This window comes from Oryctolagus cuniculus, chromosome X, assembly GCF_964237555.1.
Source record: "Oryctolagus cuniculus chromosome X, mOryCun1.1, whole genome shotgun sequence".
NCBI lineage: Eukaryota > Metazoa > Chordata > Mammalia > Lagomorpha > Leporidae > Oryctolagus > Oryctolagus cuniculus.
The window spans coordinates 58,907,205-58,927,811 of record NC_091453.1 but is presented as its reverse complement, the minus strand read 5'-3'; the positions used below and the strand labels follow the sequence as shown (position 1 = coordinate 58,927,811).

Below are 20,607 nucleotides of genomic sequence, written 5' to 3'. Positions count from 1 at the left end.
AGAGAGACTGAGAGATCTTCCATACATTGGTTCACTCTGTAAATGGTTGCAATGGCCAGTGCTGGTCGAGACTGAAGCCAAGAGCCCAGAGTTTCTTCCAGGGCCCATGTGCATGACAGGGGCCCAAGCACTTCACCCATCTTCTGCTACCTTATCAGGTGCATCAACAGAGAGCTGGATCAGAAGTGGAGCAGCCAAGACTCGAACCAGTGTCTATAGGGGATGCCTGTGTTGAAGCCGTCAGCTTAACCTGTTACGCCACAATGCCAGCCCCAAGATTAGCATTCTTAAAAGATGTTTTATACTTCTAGCTTTGCCCTGGCAGTTCCTGAAAACAAGCAGATGGATTGATTAAGCAAACTTGCCAAATACATGGTAGCATTATTTAGAGGTGAATCCTTCAGAATGAAGTCTCAAATCCTTCAGAATGAAGTCTCAAAAAATCCTATTCTTTTAGATTCAGTTTACATTCGGTCACACAATATTAGATGTATCTCATCTCAGCATTAATACATTTTCTAGTTTTCATTGATACTTCCCTTCACTGAAGCAAAGTTTCTCTTTAACTGGACTTGCAATAGAGAAAAGGAGAGACAGTGACACAGAGAACAGTTATTTAGTATGATCTATATGTTTTACCAGAAAAAAAAAAGAAAATGGAAGACAATATAGGCCTGATTTCAAATGCTTCCTGTTACATTCTTCTCTCTCATCACTTCTTACCCAACTTCCTCAATCTTTGGCAGATTTCTCTCAATGCCTGAACAAGAACATAGGCAAGAGCCAATGTTTTGCCTTATGACAATCTGTTCAGGAGTTCACTTCTAGAAATATACTGTCTCACACATTGGGAACAACTTATATGTGATAGAAATCTATTGAAGTTCCATGAAGTTTGGTGGAATGAAAGTTGTTTTCTGTGTTCCAATATACATGTAAATACCATGAGTGGAAATATTGCACAATATCCAGGAGTTACACATATTTTATTCAGCAACTATTTCTGTCATTCCAAGTATTTTTAAATTTTTTTCTCAGTCTCATCAGCTTATTCACTATGTGTTCATGCTGACCAATAAGATAAAATGCTAGATAAGAGATGATTAGTAGTCTCATTCTGTGTGCAACTTCCAAATTACTAGTACTGATGGCCTAGAGTTCTTTTGGAAAGGATTAAGAAACCACTTTTTACTTCAGTGAAGAGAAAAGTCACGACTGACTGGTATTCTCTGTCAGTAATGCAATGTAGACAGTAATGTGTAGTGTAGTTATTGACCCTGCAATAGAAGATAATACACAATTATGCCTGGATTATTAAAAATTGAATCAAAATACACTTTTAATTTCATTTTTCATCAACATAAAAATACACTTATTTTCATTTCATTTAGAAAACAGAGAAATGGGAAAAGAGACACACAGAGAAATCTACCATCTGCTGGTTCACTCCCTAAATGCCCACAATAGCCAGCCTGGGCCAGGTGAAAACCCAAAGTCTAGATTTCAGTTTAGGTCTTCCACAAGGGACCCACACACTTGAGATATCATCTGCTGCCATGCAGAGTGTGCATTATCAGAAATCTGGATTAGAAACAAAGGACCCTGGACTGGAACCAGGCACTGTGATATGGTTTGTGGGTATCCCAAGCCACCACTTAACCACTGTGCCAAATGTCCACCCCTCCATTAACTGTTTGAAACTCCCTCATATATAAACTAAACATATTCATTTGAAGACATCACACAGTAGAATTTTGTCCCAGTGTTTCTTCAAGATTGGTAATAAAGTGTCATGTTCTAGCTATGGTAGCATGAATAAAGTCACCGCATTTAGGGAAATAATCACTATAGAATAGGAAACAAGAATCAATTTGATATACCAATAAATAAATTTGTACGTATAAACCTCTGATCCTAAAAGTATAATTTAGTATTTCCTTTCTGTCATGTTTTTTGTATTTCTCAATTATTCCTCTTGGATTTACATTATCTCTTGCTAATAGTAAAATTCTCAGTTTGTCTTCTTTATTGAATCTGCTTGTCCTATTTCTTTCCTCCTATAAATTTACTTGGTAAATTAAAACAGAAATTTGAAATTCAAATGTTGAGGATCCCAGGTAGTTACCAAAAGTGTTTAAATTTATCAGGGAGTAAGACAATAGGTGCTAAATTTACTTTATTTTATTACCATTGAAGTTAATACCTGCCTCATTATCCTGTCTATTTTTCCAGGATTAGTATAAGATCACCCTGGCCATATATAGTTCTTTTCATGACCATTTTACAACTTCTTAAAGCAGCGAGGTACTAAATTAGATTAATTATCAAGAAAGTTTCTCCCTCTTTAGAAGCAACAGTCATTGGTCAATCTCATGTATAAACCTTTTGATCTGACTGCCACAAGATAAGCTGTGAGGGGATGGACAAGAGTAACTGCCTCAACTAGTTGAAAGAAGAGAGAACTAATACTTTCGCTATTTTTTTTAAAAAATTAAGATACACTTTCATATATATATGTATATATCAGAAAAAGATTCATAAACTTGATGTGGCTTGAGAAGGAGAGAGAGAGAGAGTAAGCTCCCATCTACTGGCTCACTCACCAAATTCCCTAATCAATGCTACCGGGCCAGTGCCAGCACCATGAGCCAGAAATGCCTTTCAGGTCTCCATATAGGCAGCAGGAACTCAATCACTTGAGCCATCATCAATGCCTTCCATTATCAGAAAGCTAGATTCAGAATCCAGACACTCCAATATGGGAGGCAGATGTCTTTTGACTGCTAGACTAAATGACCACTCATGTAAAAATGTTTTATAAATCGTATTTTTGTGAATTTATATGTTTCATCATTTAAGGAGAATCTGCATTACTGATATGCTACAGGACACCTGCCTAAATTTCAGGAGGAAACAGAGAGAACTTCCGAAAGTCAGTCAGGAGCAACATGCAGAGGGGAAGATGAGAAGGGCTGCTCGAGGAGAAAAGACATCTGGTTTGCAACAGAAAAACTGCAAATGAAAGGAGCACACAGAAAACACCTGGAAATGGAGATGGTGGCAGTACCCGTGAGACACCTCAGCCTCCTAGGAAGAAAAGGGTCCTCGTAGATCCTACTGTTGAAAATGAAGAAACATTCATGAACAGAGTGGGAGTTAAAGATTTCTGAAGAGCTAAAACCATGACTTGTTAAGGCTTGCAACTTAATTACCCGACAAAAACAGCTCTTTTATCTTCCTTCCAAGAAGAATGTGGATTCCATTTTGGAGGATTATGCAAATTATAAGAAATCTCAGGGAGTATGTTGTTAATGAAGTTGTGGCAGGGCTAAAAGAAGACTTCAATGTAAAGCTGGGCACTCAGCTGCTCCGCAAATTTGAGAGATCCCAGGATGCTGAAATCCTCGCAGATCACTCCGATGTACCCATGTCCCCACTGTCTGGAGCACCACATCTACTGCAATTATCTGTGTGAATTGGAGTGATGTTGGCCTATGCACCTGTGGATGAGAAGAGTCTTGCTTTATTACTGAATTATCTTCACGGTTTTCTAAAGTACCTGGCAGAAAAATTCCACAGCTTTGTTCAGTGCCAGTGATTATGAAGTGGCTCCCCCTGAGTACCACCAGAAAGCCATGTGAGGTGTGCTCACTCACTCATGAATGTTTGCATCTCTCTAGACACATTTTTGTTCTTCGTCCTTCCCTTGTACAAACGATGTACTTTGAAGATGCTAGTGTATCACAGAGTTGATGTTTGTTTTCTGTTTGATTTTAAACAGAGAAAAGAAAAACGGTGCAGCTCCTTTTTTTTCTTTTCTTACTTTTTTCATTTCGAAGTTGCTACCAGTGTATTCAGTAATGGACAACAGAGGGACCTGATGTGGAGTGTTTTGTTGCCTAGTTGACAAAGCTGCTTTGGAATGCTGGTGGTTCTATTTCTGTGACATGATGCACTTTTGTAACGTGTTAATGCTATGTGATGGGATGCTCTGAGTCCTAGTGCCAAAGACGCAGTTTAGTGTATATAACTGAACACGCTCATCCATTTGTTGCTTTCTTTTTATGCTTCTTAAGGCAAAGAGACCATGCTTGGCAAGTCATCCATGTTGTTCCTTAGGCATTTTATCTTTGCTCAAATTATTGAAGAATGGCAGCTTGGCTTATGGTTTTTGTATTTGCGTCTAATGAATGTTTTAACACAATAGATAAAATGCATTGTGTAGCTACGGATTTCTGCAAAAGTTGATCTTTTAGGAATTGTTTTTCAGGTCTTCAATAGTTTTTATTAAATTTCAAATTGAAAGGAAGAAAACCAGTGAATGCAAACCTCTTTTGAATGCTTGGAACTACTTTGTATGTCTTTTCTTTAAATTCTGTGTTTTTTATGTTTCTTCAAATTAGCTTATTAGACAGAAGCAAAGCAAAAATTAATACTCCAACTTAACACCCTTTTCTTGATGCCCTACTGTAAAAGAACTCACAGATGGTGAGAGGAGGAGGCAATATTGGATTAGATAATAGTATTTACATAGCTCAGGTTTATATACATTTTTATGACATGTAAGCATCTGTGTTTGTGTTTTTGGTTCAGTTCAAAATATTTTGAAAGGATATTAAAATTTTTGCCAAGCAATGCATCTTGAGAATTCCAGTGAAAACATTCAGAACACATTCTGAAATATAGCCTTTATATTCCATAGCGCTTCTATGATCCCCAGAAAGGAAATTGAAAGTATTCGGTAGTTATTTGTGAAGAATTACTTTTGGATTTGTGAAGGATTTTAATAGCAGGCTATAGTATAGATAAAATATTTCTGTAGAACCACTATTTCCAAAAAAAATATCCAGAGGATTCCTGGACAATTTAGTAATAATTGAAAGGGCTAGAAAACTATTTCTCAAGTTGAAGCAAAAACTATTAAATATATATTACGTCTCTGAATAAATACAACTGTTTTAAAAAGACTTGTTGTATTTCTATAAAAGCAGATGACACCATATGACTATCCCTTATGTGGAAGTGCATGTTACATTTTCTAAAATTTGAATTTTTTAATAAATATTTTATTTGAAGGACAGAATTACCAGAACTTTTTAAAGACTCTCCAATATATATTAAAATTTATAGAGTGGTAATCATATCATGTGTATTATATGTGCCATTTATATAGGGTTGTAGAGATATTCATAGTAAGAAAGAAGAAATGTATTGTCATTTTTAAATGTTAGGATAAAAGATGTGGAGTAAGACTGCTCAGTTTGAACTCTACCAACTTTATTTTGTGATTTTGGTCAAGTTACAAAGTTTCTCTGAACTTCAGTCTCTGTGTGTGTAGAATAGTACTATTTAACTCCTTAGAATGTGACATTGAATGATAAAATTGAAAACATATGGAAATAGCTAATAAAGGGTTGTATATTATTCTTATTACTTCCATGGCTGCTTTATTACCAGAATTATACTTTTCATTTGCTTTCCACCTTCCTTCTTCCCTTATTTTTCTCCTGATATTTATTCTCCTTATCTTCCACCTTTTATTGCTGCTGTGATACCCATGGAGTGCACTCTCAATTCATTCATGAATTACAGTTCGGCTCCAAAGAGAGCCTTTTGCTGAAAGCCTTTGTCGGTTAATGACTTGAGGATGTGCCTCAGCTTTGGAGCCCAGCCTTCAATCTTCCTAGGCATCTTGCAACCAACAACTGTACATGACAGCAGTCCCAGGGTCTAGGTATTTCAGTCCTCTAAGATGCTTCACTAAAAGGGCAATCTTTGTCCCAGGCCTCTCTGTGGTTTGGGCAAAATCTTGCATCAGCATCTGAGTCCCTTTCCCTAATTCAGTTTCCTCCTGCCTTTTCCTTGTGTGTATTACATCTGCAATCAGATCTCCATCAAATCTTCCTTTCTTCATTGTTTTGTCATTCACAGGTGCTACCAACATCGTCACAGACACACAACTTGCAATTCTAAGTATGCCTCAGCATCTGCCTTCCAGAGCAATCAATAGACAAAATTGGCGGAAGAAGTTGTCTTAGTCCATTTTGTGTTCTCAGAAAAAACATGTCAGACTGGGTGGCTTATAAAGTAAGGGGATATATTTTGGCTTACAATTCTCGTGACTGGAAGATCCACACTGCATGATACTCACTGCATCTTGATATTGGCCGCCTGGCTATATCACAATGTGATGGAGAAACAAAGGGAACTGATCACATAAAGAAGGAGAAAGAAAGAGAGAGAGAGAGACCGAGAGAGAGAGAGAGAGAGAGAGAGAGAGAGAGAGAGGTGACTGGCAAGTGAAGAGGCAGGAGATACTCAGGGGAGATGCCAAGTTTGCTTGCTCATGTGCAGACTTCCCAAAAGTTAAAAATTCCTGCAACAAAAGCATTAATCCTTCTTAAAGAATTTATCAGCTCCCATTATGTCCTAATTCTTAATGATTCTGCTGCTTCACAATATTGCTACATTGGGCACTAAACTTTCAGCACATGAACCTTTGGGGGACAAATCACATTTAAACCATAGCAGAAGTGAAACAAGGAAGCAAATGGTAAAATAAGGAGGCAATCAGTACTCTATTCTGGGTTATGTCTGGAGCATGGAAAGTCCTTGACACAAGGTGGTGCAAGTTCCAAGACATTCACAGTGGTGAGTTGGAAAAAAGTTACAGTGGACAAATCTGTTTTTGTCTATGTATGGATTCAGGATTTGAAAGTAAGTTTGGGGTGGTCAATTGGCCTAGTAGTTAAAATGCCAGTTAAGGGGCCAGTGCTGTGGCATAGCAGGTAAACCCTCTGCTTGCAGCGCCTGCATCCTATATGGGCACTAGTTTGAGTTCTGGCTGCTCCACTTCTGATCCAGCTCCTAATAATGTTTCTGAGAAAACCGTGGAAGATGGCCCAAGTGCCTGAGCCCCTAAACCCACATGGGAGACCCAGAAGAAGATCCTGGCTCCTGGTTTTGGATCAGGCTAGATCCAGCCATTGAGGCAATTTGGGGAGTGAAGCAGTGGATGGAAGATCTCTCTCTCTCTCTCTTTCCACATTTATACATGATTGTGTACAAGTGTACATGGAAAAGTTCATGGAAAATAAAAGATATGTTTGTTTTGATGCAAAAATGTTTGAAATTTATGCATAGTTTTTATAATATGCATTTTCCATGAACTTTGTATTTTCATATGTATATATGCACACCAGTGTACTGACATGCATGTGTTTCCTATCTTTAGCACTAAAACAACCTACTGGCAAAGGTACCTGCAACAGAAATGTGCACGCCTACCAAATAGATCTTGGTTTCTAATATCAATCTAAAATGGATTAGAACTTCCTGGGAGAAATGCCAGCTTCTTCGGCTGAGCAGGATAGGTACAAAATACTCAAAGCAGCTTCAGTTGAGAGCATGATAGAATCACAGAGGAGCCAGATTAAAGAGTGCCTTGCTTGCCAAATGTGGACAATTCTATAAATAGAATAATTTACAACACACACTGGATCTTAGCCAAAAGGCTGAGAAGCGATTAATTTACTACAATGATTAATTATAAATAGCTGGAAGAAATCTAGGAATCAATTAATCTGGGGTCGGGCTTGTGGAACAGCAGGTTAAGCCAGTGTCTGCAGTACCAGCATCCCATATGACCGCTGGTTCGAGTCTTGGCTGCTCCACTTCAGTTCCAGCTCTCTGCTAATGTGCCTGGGGAAACAGTGTGGGATGGCCCAAAACCTTAGGCCCCTGCACCCAGAAGGGAGACCTAGAAGAAACTCCTGGCTCATGGCTTTGTCCTGGCCCAGCACCAGCTATTGCGGCCTCTTGGGGAGTAAATAAGCAAATGGAAGAAATTCTCTCTCTCTCTCTCTCTCTCTCTCTCTCTCTCTCTCTCTCTGTAACTCTGCCTTTCACATAAATAAATAAATCTTAAAGAAATGCTGGTTGGTTCACATGCAATCCACGTAGGAGTTTCCGGGTTCAACTCCTTGCTCTAACTCCTAAATCCAGCTTTCTGCTAATGTGGACCCTGGGAGGCTGCCAAGGATGGCTCAAGTAGTTAGGTTCCTCCCACTCATGGGGAATCTGTATTGAATTCCCTACTCTTGGCTTTGCCCCCAAGCTGCTACAGGCATCTGGGGATAGAATCAGCAGATGGGAAATTCTCTCTCTCCCCCTCTCAAATTAAACAATTAAATAATTTTAAGCAGAAAAATAAATATGGAAATAATTTGTTAAAGTTTAGTGGAATTGATTGGTTTTTAATCAGTTGCATTTCTGTTCTACATAAGGCAGTTAGTAAACAATTAAAAACAATATGTAGCAATATGTGAGATGAGATGATCCAACAGAGGATTATATCCCATCAAAGCATCCAGATGACACAGAACTCATTGAAAACATTGGGTATGCACTGATGAGAGAGGCACAGCTTCCCTAAGAACTTCAGTCATAATTCTTTGCAGGCTGGCTCTTAGACTGGAATAAGCAGTCACAGAGCTAAGCGCATTCAGACCCATGGGGAAGATGGCTCCCACACTTCTAACCCCTACAATGCCAAGTAATAGAGATGAGGTAGTGGTGCTTGACTCTGAAGTCACAGTTATTGTCATAACCAGCTTGTTTGCAGAGAGTTGTAGAGATGGTTATAAAAGCACAGTACCCGGGATAGGCGCTGTGGCACAGTGGGTTAATGCCCTAGCATGAAGCGCTGGCATCCCGTATGGGCGCTGGTTCAAGACCCGGCTGCTCCACTTCTGATCCAGCTCTCAGATATGGCCTGAGAAAGTAATAGGAGATGGCCCAAGTCCTTGGGCTCCTAGTTCCTGGGTTTGGTCTGCCTCAGCCCTGACCTTTGTGGCCATTTGGGGAGTGAACCAGCAGATGGATGATCTCTGTCTCTCTCTCTCTCTCTCTCATCTCTCTCTCTCTCACTCTCTGCCTTTCAAATACAAAAAAAAAAACTTAAAAAAACACCAAGTACATACATACTATAGTGATTCCACTTAATATTCTTACAAAGGAACCTACAATTATTTACTCAGAGTACTTGTGCACTGAGGAATGAGAAATAGCTTGATATTTCAATAAATATTAAGGGGTGACCAAAATCAAAGTCATAATGGGCCCTTTAGGTTTGATGATAGAAGGACCGACCCAGAAGACATTTTCCAATGCATCAAATCAGTTTTTCGTTACTGTAAAATACTTGAGAGGAGCTTCCTAGGAATAAAAAAATTTATAACAGCTTAAACTTTGACTTTGACTTGTAGTCACTATCAGGAATCCATTTACCAGTGTGGACCCTACAGAATAATATATAAACTCTCATAATTTCAACCATGAGATAAACTCAAATGCTACTTGTCATGCCAAATGTGGTATCTTTTCTAGAACAGATTAACATATGGACTTAGGTATGTGGAATGAAGCCATTAATTTCACTTTTTTTCAATAGTTTTTGGTATGGCTTTGATATTAGTTTGGGTATCCCCTAAAGATACATATGTTAAAGACTTGATCCTTAAGGTCTTGTGTTAATCATTAGTGGATTAATATTAATGGCCAATGGTGGAGCGCCCATAACTGAATCGTGGTAGCATTGTAAGGAGAGACCATACAGACGTAGATGAGGAGTATGCTTCCTGTGTCTTTATTTGCTGGCTCACCACGTGATTATTCCTCTATATACACTCTGCCATTGTCACCCTCAGTCCTTACTACATGGCTGAACCAGCAGGGCCGACTAGTCTTGGACTGTGAACCTCTAAAACCATGAGCCAAAACATACCACCATCCCTTATAAGTCGTTTGTCTTAGGTATTTAGCTATGGTGAGAAAATATTGACTGATACATTTTTATCTCAACCAGGAGAACAGCTCACAATCACACGGGAACAAATGAAAATATACATTTGCTACTTCATCTCAAGACTATCTTATTTTTGCCGTCACTTTCTTTCTTAATGCAGTCAGAGGAGATCCTGGGCATCTTGTTATCTTGCAGAACATGACATTTATAAATTATGTTGATGATTTCATGCTGACTAGAAAGGGTAATCAAGTGGTCAATTTCATTCCAGTTAGACTTCAGCTGAAGACTAAGGAGATGTTATTTAGAGTATAGGCATTTTTGCTCAGTGTGCGACTATCCAAATGGAAAACTTTTGCTCTGGAGGGCCTCCTTTGTTTGGGTAAGACTTTATCAGAGCTGTGTTGTGATCAGAGGTTCTTCATTCTCAGTCTTGTGACCTCTTTCCTCTCCTTTCACAGATGCCAAGCCTGTATTATAGTCTGAAGACTTTTCCACACAAATCCTGCTTCCTCTCACTTTCATCATTCACAGATGTTACCAACCTCACTAAGCCTCTTGCTTCTACTTCTGTTCTGCATCATCTTCCCAGAGGACCCACCTGACACAAGCGCCGTTCTTTGCCTTTCCCCTACTTTTCCTATTAACTTCCTTTCCTGTCTCTACATTCGACTTTCCTCCTAAAGGAGCACTGGATTTTCAAGTTATGCTTAATGACCGTCTATCATATGCACAGGCATAGCTCTATGCCTAAGATTATTTTTTAAAGATTTTATTTATTTATTTGACAGGCAAAGTTACACAGAGAGAGAGAAGAACAGTCAGAGAGAGAGAGAGGTCTTCCATCTGCTAATTCACCCCCCAATTTGCTGCAACGGCCGGAACTGCTCCGATCTGAAGCCAGGAACCAGAAGCTTCTTCCAGGTCTCCCACACGGGTGCAAGGTCCTGAGGACTTGGGCCATCTTCTACTGCTTTCTCAAATCATAGCAGAGAACTGGATCGGAAGTGGAGCAGCTGGAGCTTGAACCAGCGCCCATATGGGATGTGGGCACTGCAGGCAGTAGCTTTACCTGCTACGCCACAGCGCCAGCCCCAATGCCTGAGATTTAAAGAATGCAGTAAGTTAACCAGCGACTCCAAAAGACAAGTTGGCAAGAAAAGGGAAAATATTTCCTCTACTCATAAACCTTCCTTTCTTCTTGCAAAAGTGCACTTGTGAAAATGAGGACGTAGTTGAGGTGTACACTCACTTTGAGCTGCTTCACTGTCCCCAATACTTCCTTGTCAGGATGGCTCATCCCACAAACATACTGAGGGCCCTGATCTGCTCGTCCCTATGAATATGACCATGCCTTCAAAGGTGCTTTTCCCATTTAGGACAAACAGGAGAAAACGTCATACACTCTTTACCTTTTAAAGAACATTTTGACAGAAAATCCTGTGATTATCACCGAGATACAACATGTTCCTGAGAGAGCATGAAATACCATAGAGCAACATCTGGTAACTTTTACGACATCTCACTCGGCTTTAATTTATACACTGTCCAGAGGAAAGAAAAATGAAAGCTATCACTTTAAACAATAGCTAGAGGGTCAGTTCCTTCCAAAATTGCAGGTACAGTCATACATCTGTAGTTGTAAAGTGCAGGTGTGGCGGCAGGAGAAATGTGATAATATATGAGCTCAGTGGAGAGCTGTTGGCATAAGAATCTGGAAATGACTACATCACAGGCCCTGAAGGCCCTTATGCTTCCTTTAAAGGAACTATTATTTCTCCACAAATCTTGACACTTTCCTATTTGCTATAGAGCAGTCATAGCACTTCCATTCCCAGTTTCCTCATTTGTGCTCATGCCACAATTGTTTCCCCAGATTTTCAGACTTCAAACTCCCGAGCCGTTTTTGATGGTTCCCTCTCCTTCAATTCTCATATGTAGCTCAGCGTACAGGAAATCTCCGATTTATACAGGCTTGATTTGTTACGGCAGTCACAGTCAAAACTCCTATTTCTGACATGATAAGCCTCACCGAGTGAATGAACAAAACTGAGAAGCTTGACTTGATCAGCAGTAATTGAGCTGATTGGTTTGCAAACAAAAGAGCAAGGAATCATTGAAGAATGTTTCCCTGAAAATCTCGCCTTCCACACTGGATACAGTTCAAAGGTCTTTGGATTAATAAGCACTTGCTGCAAGAATTTTAACCAAGGGGGAAACATATTCTTTGGATTATCTTTTCAAGTTTAAAAAAGATTATTTATTTATTTATTTGAAAGGCAGAGTGACAGAGAACGATAGAGAGATAGAGATATATTCCATCTGCCTGAGCAACCCACAACAGCCAAGGCTGGGCCAAGCTAAAGCCAGGAGCCAGGAACTCCCTCCAAGTCTCCTGTATGCACGACAGACAGATGTACATGGACATCATTTTCTGCCTCCTAGGGCCCATATTAGTCGGAAGCTAGATGAGAAGCAGGAGTGGACCTCAATCCCGGTACTCTGGTATGGGATGCAAGCATTCCAAGTGGGTTCTTAACCCATTGCACCACAGGCCTGCCCCTGGATTCTTGTCTGATTCTAGTTTCATCACTTAATAAATAGGTTCTTTTGGATTAGTTAATAAGCTCTCCATGCTTCAATTTCAAATTTGTAAAATATGGATACTAATAGTGTCTACCTCAGAAGATTGTTGGGAAGACATTTATTTATTTGAGTTAATAAATGAGGATATTTCCAAAACTTCATGGAAAGTAGAAGTAAAACATAAATTTAATTTCTTGCCAAAAATTTTGAAATCCATACATAGATTTTTCATAGTACACATTTTCCATGAGCCTTTTAGAATCCTCCTTTATAACAAGCATTATTATATTTAGAGAAGTCCCTTGCATACAGCAAGCACTAAATAAAAAATCATCCGTGCAAATTGAAAATATGTTTATATACATGTATTTATTTGTGTACATCTGATGGAGATTAGAAATTGAGGACTGGGGCAGGTGTTTAGTCCATTAGTTAAGATATTATTTAAGATGATTGCATCCCATATCAGAGTGCCTGAGTTTATTATCTGGCTCCTGCTCCTGACTCCAACTTCTTGCTAATGCAGATCCTGCAGGTAATAGTGATGGTTCAGGTAACTGGGTTTCTGACACCCATATGGGAGACCTGGATTGAGTTCTGGGCTCCCAGTTTTGGTCTGGCCCACTCCCAGTCTTTACATCCATTTCGGGATAGAACCCATGGACAGAAACTCCCTGTATGTTTCTCTGTCTCTCTGCCTCTCAAATAAATGTAAAAATAAATTAGAAATTGAAGAGTAATATCCAGTTAATTTATACAAAAATAATGATTTAAAATCTGGATTCCTTGCTTGTTCATTTAAAATAATTGTAATTTACAGTTGGATCAGAACATTTTCTGTGATTAAACCTGGATTACAGGGTTTCCCAGATAGCACAAACATAGTAAGGTCATTATTATGGAGTGATAAAAGAGTGATAAAGGGGGCATCAAATACAGAATTAGGAAGTGGGGTGCCTTAAAGTCATGCTATGGCAATTTTCTAGAGGACAAACATGTGCTAATTAACTAATTAGAAACAAGACAGTTCAAATTGCAAATTATCACAGAGGTGCAAGTTCAGATAGTGACATCTCAAGTTTCAGCTTATTACTGTAACATTGTCTGGTCAAAGCACAGCAGAAAATAGGATAATAAAATATCTTTTAGTTTAGAAATCTAACCTAGGGATTTGTTATTGTTTTTATATTCAACAACTGTATGTTTCCATAACACTGATTGAGTATGCTGTTAAACCCAACACTGTGATACTGTAAAAATACCTTGATTATTTGTTACTATGATTATATACACTTGAATGAATACCCATTTTAGAATTCCCCCTTTTAATTAGAGAGTAAACAATGCAAAACCAAAGCATCAAATTTTGTTCTATTTTAAATTAAAGATAAAATTATATGTGAGGGAAGACAGTAGTTAAAATTATTCACCATGATAATTTCATGAATAAATTATATTCAACTTGAATTATAATTTCCTGTGTTGAACATGACTTATTTATTTATTCACTTAAGGAGGTAGAGGGGGAAAGAGAGAGAGAGAGAGAGAGAGAGAGAGAGAATTTTTTTTTTTTGTTGGTTCACTTCTCAAATGCTTATAAAGAACCAGGGCTGCGCCAGGCCAGAGCTCAGAGTCATGAGGGCTGCCATGTCCTGCTGGGAGTCATAAGGTCTCTCATGGAGTGTCAGGAATAAAAGTGCTTGCATCCTCTGCTGCTTCCCAGAATATACATTAGCAGGAATATGGAATCAGGAATGGAGTTGGACCTTGAACACAGCACTCTAATCTCCAGTGTGCTTTTCCCAACTTGTGGCTTAATCACTAGGTGAAATGCCCACATCGGAGATGGCACTTACTGCAAGTATCTTTCTGAAATCTCCACCTCATAAATCTCTGCTTTAGGAACTGTTAATCAACCTTGATATACTGAGGAGAATGAAATTTATTTATGTGACAAGTTGAATTATAAATCTTTTTTTTTCTTTTCATTAGCGGGTGACAAAAAAATGGGTATAGTTACCAACATCTTAGAAAACACAAATGTAATTACAAATGTCTTTGATCAATGATAAAGAAAGCCTTTTCCAAAACACTGTGAAATCCAATGAAGAGACAGGAAGACCTATAATGTGAGTGGATTCAAGACAAGGTTGTGCAAGGTCTCCTTTAGAAACAGCATGAGTTTTATCTGAGCAAGTGACAAATAGCATATTGCATTGGAGAAGAGCTTTTGTTTCCATTAAATATTTCCAAGTGGAGATTTTCTTTCATTAGCCCCCGTCTCTACATTCTCTGTCAACTTCTTCTGCCGACGTCAGTAATATTTGTGCTCCATACTCTAATTATATTATATCTATTACAGTAGCTCATTAAGTACACTATCGATACTGACTTTACCACGGTCAGCAACTGCTCTCTCTAAAACTGGTTTACACATTTATATCTATGCTTCAGTGATTCTTGTTCATTTACTTAAGTGTGTTGTTTTCTTCTAAATCACAGGGCTCAGAAATTTAGAGCCACGGAAAGAGATAATGGGAGAAATAAAAGTGATTACTGATAAAGGAATTTTTGCTTCCTCCTAAATTGTCCTTCAGTTTGTCAGCAAGTGTTCCTTAAAATCTGTAACATTAGATAATCTCACAGATCTGTTTGAAGTAGTTGGCCCATTTTACCAGTAAACAAGAAAAAAATTCCCAAGAGAAGAATAATTCTAAAAACATTCTTACTTAAACATTCATTGCTCTTTCACACATGGCATTCTCAGGATCATCAATTACAGAGGGAGCTTATTTCTCTTAGAAAGTCGAGTAATCATATTGATCATATCACATTTCAAAGGCTTGAAATGCTGGCCAGGTTGTAGGTTCAAATTTCATTTTATCTTATTTCCTTTGAACTCTCCCAAGAACTCTAATTCCTTAAACCCACTATGAACAATATATTCTTCATTACAAGTCAGAAAGTAGATGCCATATTTGAAATTTTGTGCACAAAATGATTCTTGCAAAAAATGAAATATTAAACGTCATATAATCTGATAATCTCTGGAGTATAACTATATAGTATTCTTATGAATCTAGAATGCTGTTCATTAAAATTGATCTTAAAACATAATGTACTTACGTAAAACCAAGGTTGCGGTTGGCATCATGAAGAGAGTTGGTTCAGTTCATCATATGATATCCCAATGACTTCTTAAAATTAATTAATTTATTTTTCCCCTAAAGAAACCTTTTATTTAAGGAACACAAACTTCATGCATTTCTTAAGTACAACTTTAGGAATATAGTGATTCTTCAAACCATACCCTCCCACCCACCCACTCTCCCACCCCTCTCCTCCTCCCTCTCCCATACCCAGTCCCATTCTCCCCTAAGATCTATTTTTTTAACTTTATACACAGAAGACCAACTCTAGATTCATAAAGTGTTCTGTGGTCGGCACTGCAGTGCATTGGATTAAAGCCCTGGCCTACAGTGCCGGCATCCCATAAGGGTGCCAGTTCTAGTTCTGGCTGCTCCTCCTCTGATCCAGCTCTATGCTATATTCTGGGAAGGCAGTAGAGGATGGCCCAAGTCCTTGGGTACCTGCACCCATGTGGTTGACCTGGAAGAAGTTCCTGGCTCCTGACTTCGGATCAACTCAGCTCCAGCACTTGATGTCATTTGAGGAATGAGCCAGAGGATGGAAGACCTCTTTCTCTCTCTGTCTCTACGTCTCTCTATAACTCTGTCTTTCAAATAAACAAAAATAAATCTTTTAAAAAATAGTTTGACAATTCGCACACACACACACACACACACACACAAACTGTTCCTCTATAGTCTAGACAAGGGCTATTCAAAGTCATTGGAACTTCAAGTTAATTTCAATATTTTTTTCAGAAAATTAAATTTAAAAAAAGCACCCAAGAATGATACATCTTTTGTGAACACTTAGACATAATTATAATACAACTCTTTGAAGACAGAGGTCCTGCATGGGAAGTTAGTGCACAGTGACTCCTGTTGTTAATTTAACAATTAACACTCTTCTGTATGACATCAGCGATCACCTGCGGCTCTTGACATGAGCTGCCTAGGCTATGGAAGCCTTTGAATCCACAAACTCCTTCAGTATTTAGAAAAGGCCATAAGCAAAGTGGAAGTTCTCTCCTCCTTTCAGAGGAAAACACCTCCTTCTTTGATAACCACTTCTTTCCACTGGAGTCTCACCCTCTGAGGCCCTTCATGTAGGACATTTTTTTGCCACATTGTCTTGGTTTCTTGGTTTTCCATGGCTAAAATGCTCTTGTGGGCTTTTCAGCCAAACCAGAATGCCTTAAGGGCTGGATCTTAGTCAGAGTATCATTTAAAGTGATTGTCATTCTGTGAGTCTGCTGTGTAGACTACTTCCCATGTTGGAGCATTCACTCTTTTTTAATTCTAGTATCGTTACCAGACATTTAATCCTATCAATATGATCAGTTTAACACTTAAGAAGGTATTTTTGGCCAGCGACATGGCTTACTAGGCTAATCCTCCTCCTGCAGCGCCAGCACCTCAGGTTCTAGTCCCAGTTGGGGCATCGGATTCTGTCCCGGTTGCTCCTCTTCCAGGCCAACTCTCTGTTGTGGCCTGGGAGTACAGTGGAGGATGGCCCAAGTGCTTGGGCCCTGCACCCCATGGGAGACCAGGAGGAAGCACTTGTTTCCTGGCTTCGGATCGGCACAGCATGCCGGCCGTAGCGAACACTTGGGGCGTGAACCAACGGAAAAAGGAAGACCTTTCTCTCTCTCTCTCTCTCTCTCTCTCTCTCACTGTCTAACTCTGCCTGTCAAAAAAAAAAAGAAGATATTTTTACCACCCAGCTTAAGGGAATTTTGGGTCCCACGGCAAGTTTTTAAACTGTTCCCTTAGAAGTAAGTCCATAGGTACGTGTGCAGAACTATACAGCTTTACAGTTACAAACATCTTATACTTCGTAATTACAACTTCAGGAACACAGTGATTCTTCCTACTGTGCCCACCCTCTCACCCATATTCTCATCCCTCTACCTCCTCCCTCTGTTATTCCCACTCTTACATTTTACTGAGATCTATTTTGAATTGACTTTATACAAATAAGTTTAAATTTATACACATAAGTTCAACTAATAGTATAAAAAACTGTTCCTCAACAGTCAACAGTGATGGGTAGTGATCATGTGCATTTTTTTTTTCATGTCTTTTGGTCATTTGGATTTCCTCTTTTGAAAAATATCTGTAAGTCCTTTGCCTATTTATTCACTGGGTTTTTTGTTTTGTTGTTGTGGAGTTTCTTAATCTCTTTATATATTCTGTTATTAATCCTTTATCAGTTGAACAGTGCAAATATTTTCTCCTATTCTCTCTGGTGCCACTTCATTTTGCTTCTCAACTTGATGTAATCCCATTTTTAAAAGATTTATTTTATTTATTTATTTATTTATTTATTTATTTTATTTGAAATACCGAGTTACAGAGAGAGGTAGAGACAGAGAGAGAGTAGAGACAGAGAGAGGTCTTCCATCCACTGGTTCACTCCCCAGATGGCTGAAATGGCCAGACAGACAGAGCTGGAGTTGTGCAGATCCGAAGCCAGGACCTGGGAGCTTCTTCCAGGTCTCCCACACGGGTGCAGGGGCCCAAGGACTTGGGTCATCTTCTACTGCTCTCCCAGGCCATAGCAGAGAGCTGGATCAGAAGAGGAGCAGCCAGGAGTAGAACCGGTGCCCATATGGGATGCCAGCACTTCAGGTCAGGGCTTTAACCCAGTGCACCACAGTGCAGCCCCAATCCCATTTGTTAATTTCGGCTATGACTGCTTGTGCCTCTGGGATCTTTTCCAAGAACTCTTTGCCTATACCAATGTCTTGCAATGTTTCCCCCATATTCTCTAATAATTTGATGATATCGTGTTGTAGATTATGTCTAATCTGTTTTGAGTGAATTTTTATGAAAGGTGTAAGGTTGGGATCTTGCTTCATACTTCTACATGTGGAAATCCAGTTTTCCAGCACTACTTGTTGAAGAGACTGTCCTGGTTTCAGGAATTGATTTTGACTCCTTTGTAAAATATGTTAGTTGTAGATACTTGGGTTGTTTTCTGGTGTTTCTATTTTGTTCCATTCATCTATCCTTCTGTTTTCATACCAGTACTAGGCTGTTTTGATTATAACTGCCCTGTGTATGTATTGAAATATGATATTGTGATGCCTTCAGCTTTGTTTTTGTCATGTAAGATTGTTTTATATATTCAAGGTGTCTTGTGTTTTCATATGAATTTCAGCATCATTTTTTCTATTTATGAGAAGAATGTCCTTGGCATTGTGATTGGTATCACATTGAATCTGTAAATTGCTTTGGGAAGAATGGACATTTTGATGATATTGATTCTTCTAATCTATGAACATGGAAGAATTTTTCCATTTTTTTGGTATTTTCTTCTATATCTTTCGTTAATGTTTTGTAATTCTCATTGTAAAGAATTTTGACATCCATGGTTAAACTGATTCCAAGGTATTTGATATTTTTGTAGATATTGTGAATGAAATTGATCTTAGAGTTCTTTCTCAGTAATTGCTTTGTTGTGTATACAAAGGCTTTTGTTTTTTTTCTGTATTGATTTTATATCCTGCTACTTTTCTAAATTCTTCTTCATGTTCCAATAGTCTCCTTGTGGAGTCTTTTGGATTCCCTATCTATAGAATCATGTCATCTCCAAATAGGGATAATTTGACTTCCTCATTCCCAATTTGTATCCCTTTGATTTCATTTCCTAATGGCTCTAGCTAAAACTTCCAGGACTGTGTTGAATACCAATGATGAGAGTGGGCATCCTTGTCTGGTTCTGGATATCAGCTGGAATGATTCCAACTTTTCCCCATTCAATAGCACCATAACCATGGATTTGCCATAAATTGCCTTGACTTTGTTGAGGAATGTTCCTTCTATACCCAAATTGCTTAAAGCTTTCATCTTGAAAGAGTTTGTATTTTATCAAATGCTTTCTTTGTATCTATTGAAATAATCATATGGTTTTTGTTCTTCAGTTTGTTAATGTGATGTATCACATTGATTAACTTCTAAATGTTGAACCATTCCTGCATACCAGCGATAAATCCCAATTGGTCTGGGTGGATGATCTTTCTGATGTGTTTTTGGATTCAATTGTTTAGAATTTTGTTGAGGATTTTTGCGTCTATACTCATAAGGGAAATTGATCTGTAGTTCTCTTTCTCAGTTGCATCTTTTTCAGGTTTAAGATTTAATGTGATGCTGGCTTCATATAAAGAATTTGGGAGGATTCTCTCACTTCCGATTGATTTGAATCTCTTGAGGAGAATTGGAGTTAGTTTTTCTTTATATGTCTGGTAGAATTCAGCAGTGCAGCCATCCAGTCCTGGGCTTTTCTTTGTAGGGAGGGTCTTTATTACTGATTCAATTTCTGCCTTGGTTGTGGGTCTGTTTAGGTTTTCTATGCCTTCTTGGTTCAATTTAGGTAGTTTGTATGTGTTCATGAATCTACCCATTTCTTTTAGGTTTCCTGGTTTATACAGCTCTTTGTAGTAATTTCTGATGATTCTTTTTATTTCTGTGGTGTCTGTTACATTTCCTTTTTCATCTCAAATTTTATTAATTTGGATCTTCTTTCTACTTTTTTTGGTTAGTTGGGCCAATAGTGTGTTAATTTTGTTTATTTTTTCAAAACCCTGCTCTTCATTTTGCTGATCCTTTATATTGTTTTTTTTTGTTTCAATTTTGTGTCTTTCTTTTATAATTTTAATAATTTCTTTTCTCCTACTAATTTGGGGTTTGGTTTGCTTTTAATTTTCTAGATTCATGAGATACATAGATGGCTCATATTTTTGGTGCCTTAATAATTTCTTGATGTAGGCACCAATTGCTATAAGCTTTCCTTTTAACATTGCTTTTGCCATATCCCATAAATTTTGATATTTTGTATTGTCATTTTCATTTGTCTCCAGAATTTTTTTATTTCTCTTTTTATTTCTTCAGTATCCCACTGTTCATTCTGGAGCATGTTTTTCAGTCTCCATATGTTGACATATGTTCTAGTGTTTTTTCTGAGTTGCTGATTTCCAGCTTCATTCCATTGTGGTCCGAAAAGTTGCATGGTATGGTTTTGAATTTTTTTTTATTTTCTGAGATTTGCTTTATGGTCTAGCATGGGATCAATCCTAGAGAAAGTTC

At 38.4% G+C, this 20,607-nt stretch overlaps 1 pseudogene; it reads left to right on the top strand.

The window, feature by feature from the left end:
* Positions 1 to 2,962: 2,962 nt before the first annotated feature.
* On the top strand, positions 2,963 to 3,641 carry LOC100338275 (mortality factor 4-like protein 1 pseudogene; annotated as a pseudogene).
* The last annotated feature ends 16,966 nt before the right edge of the window (positions 3,642 to 20,607 follow it).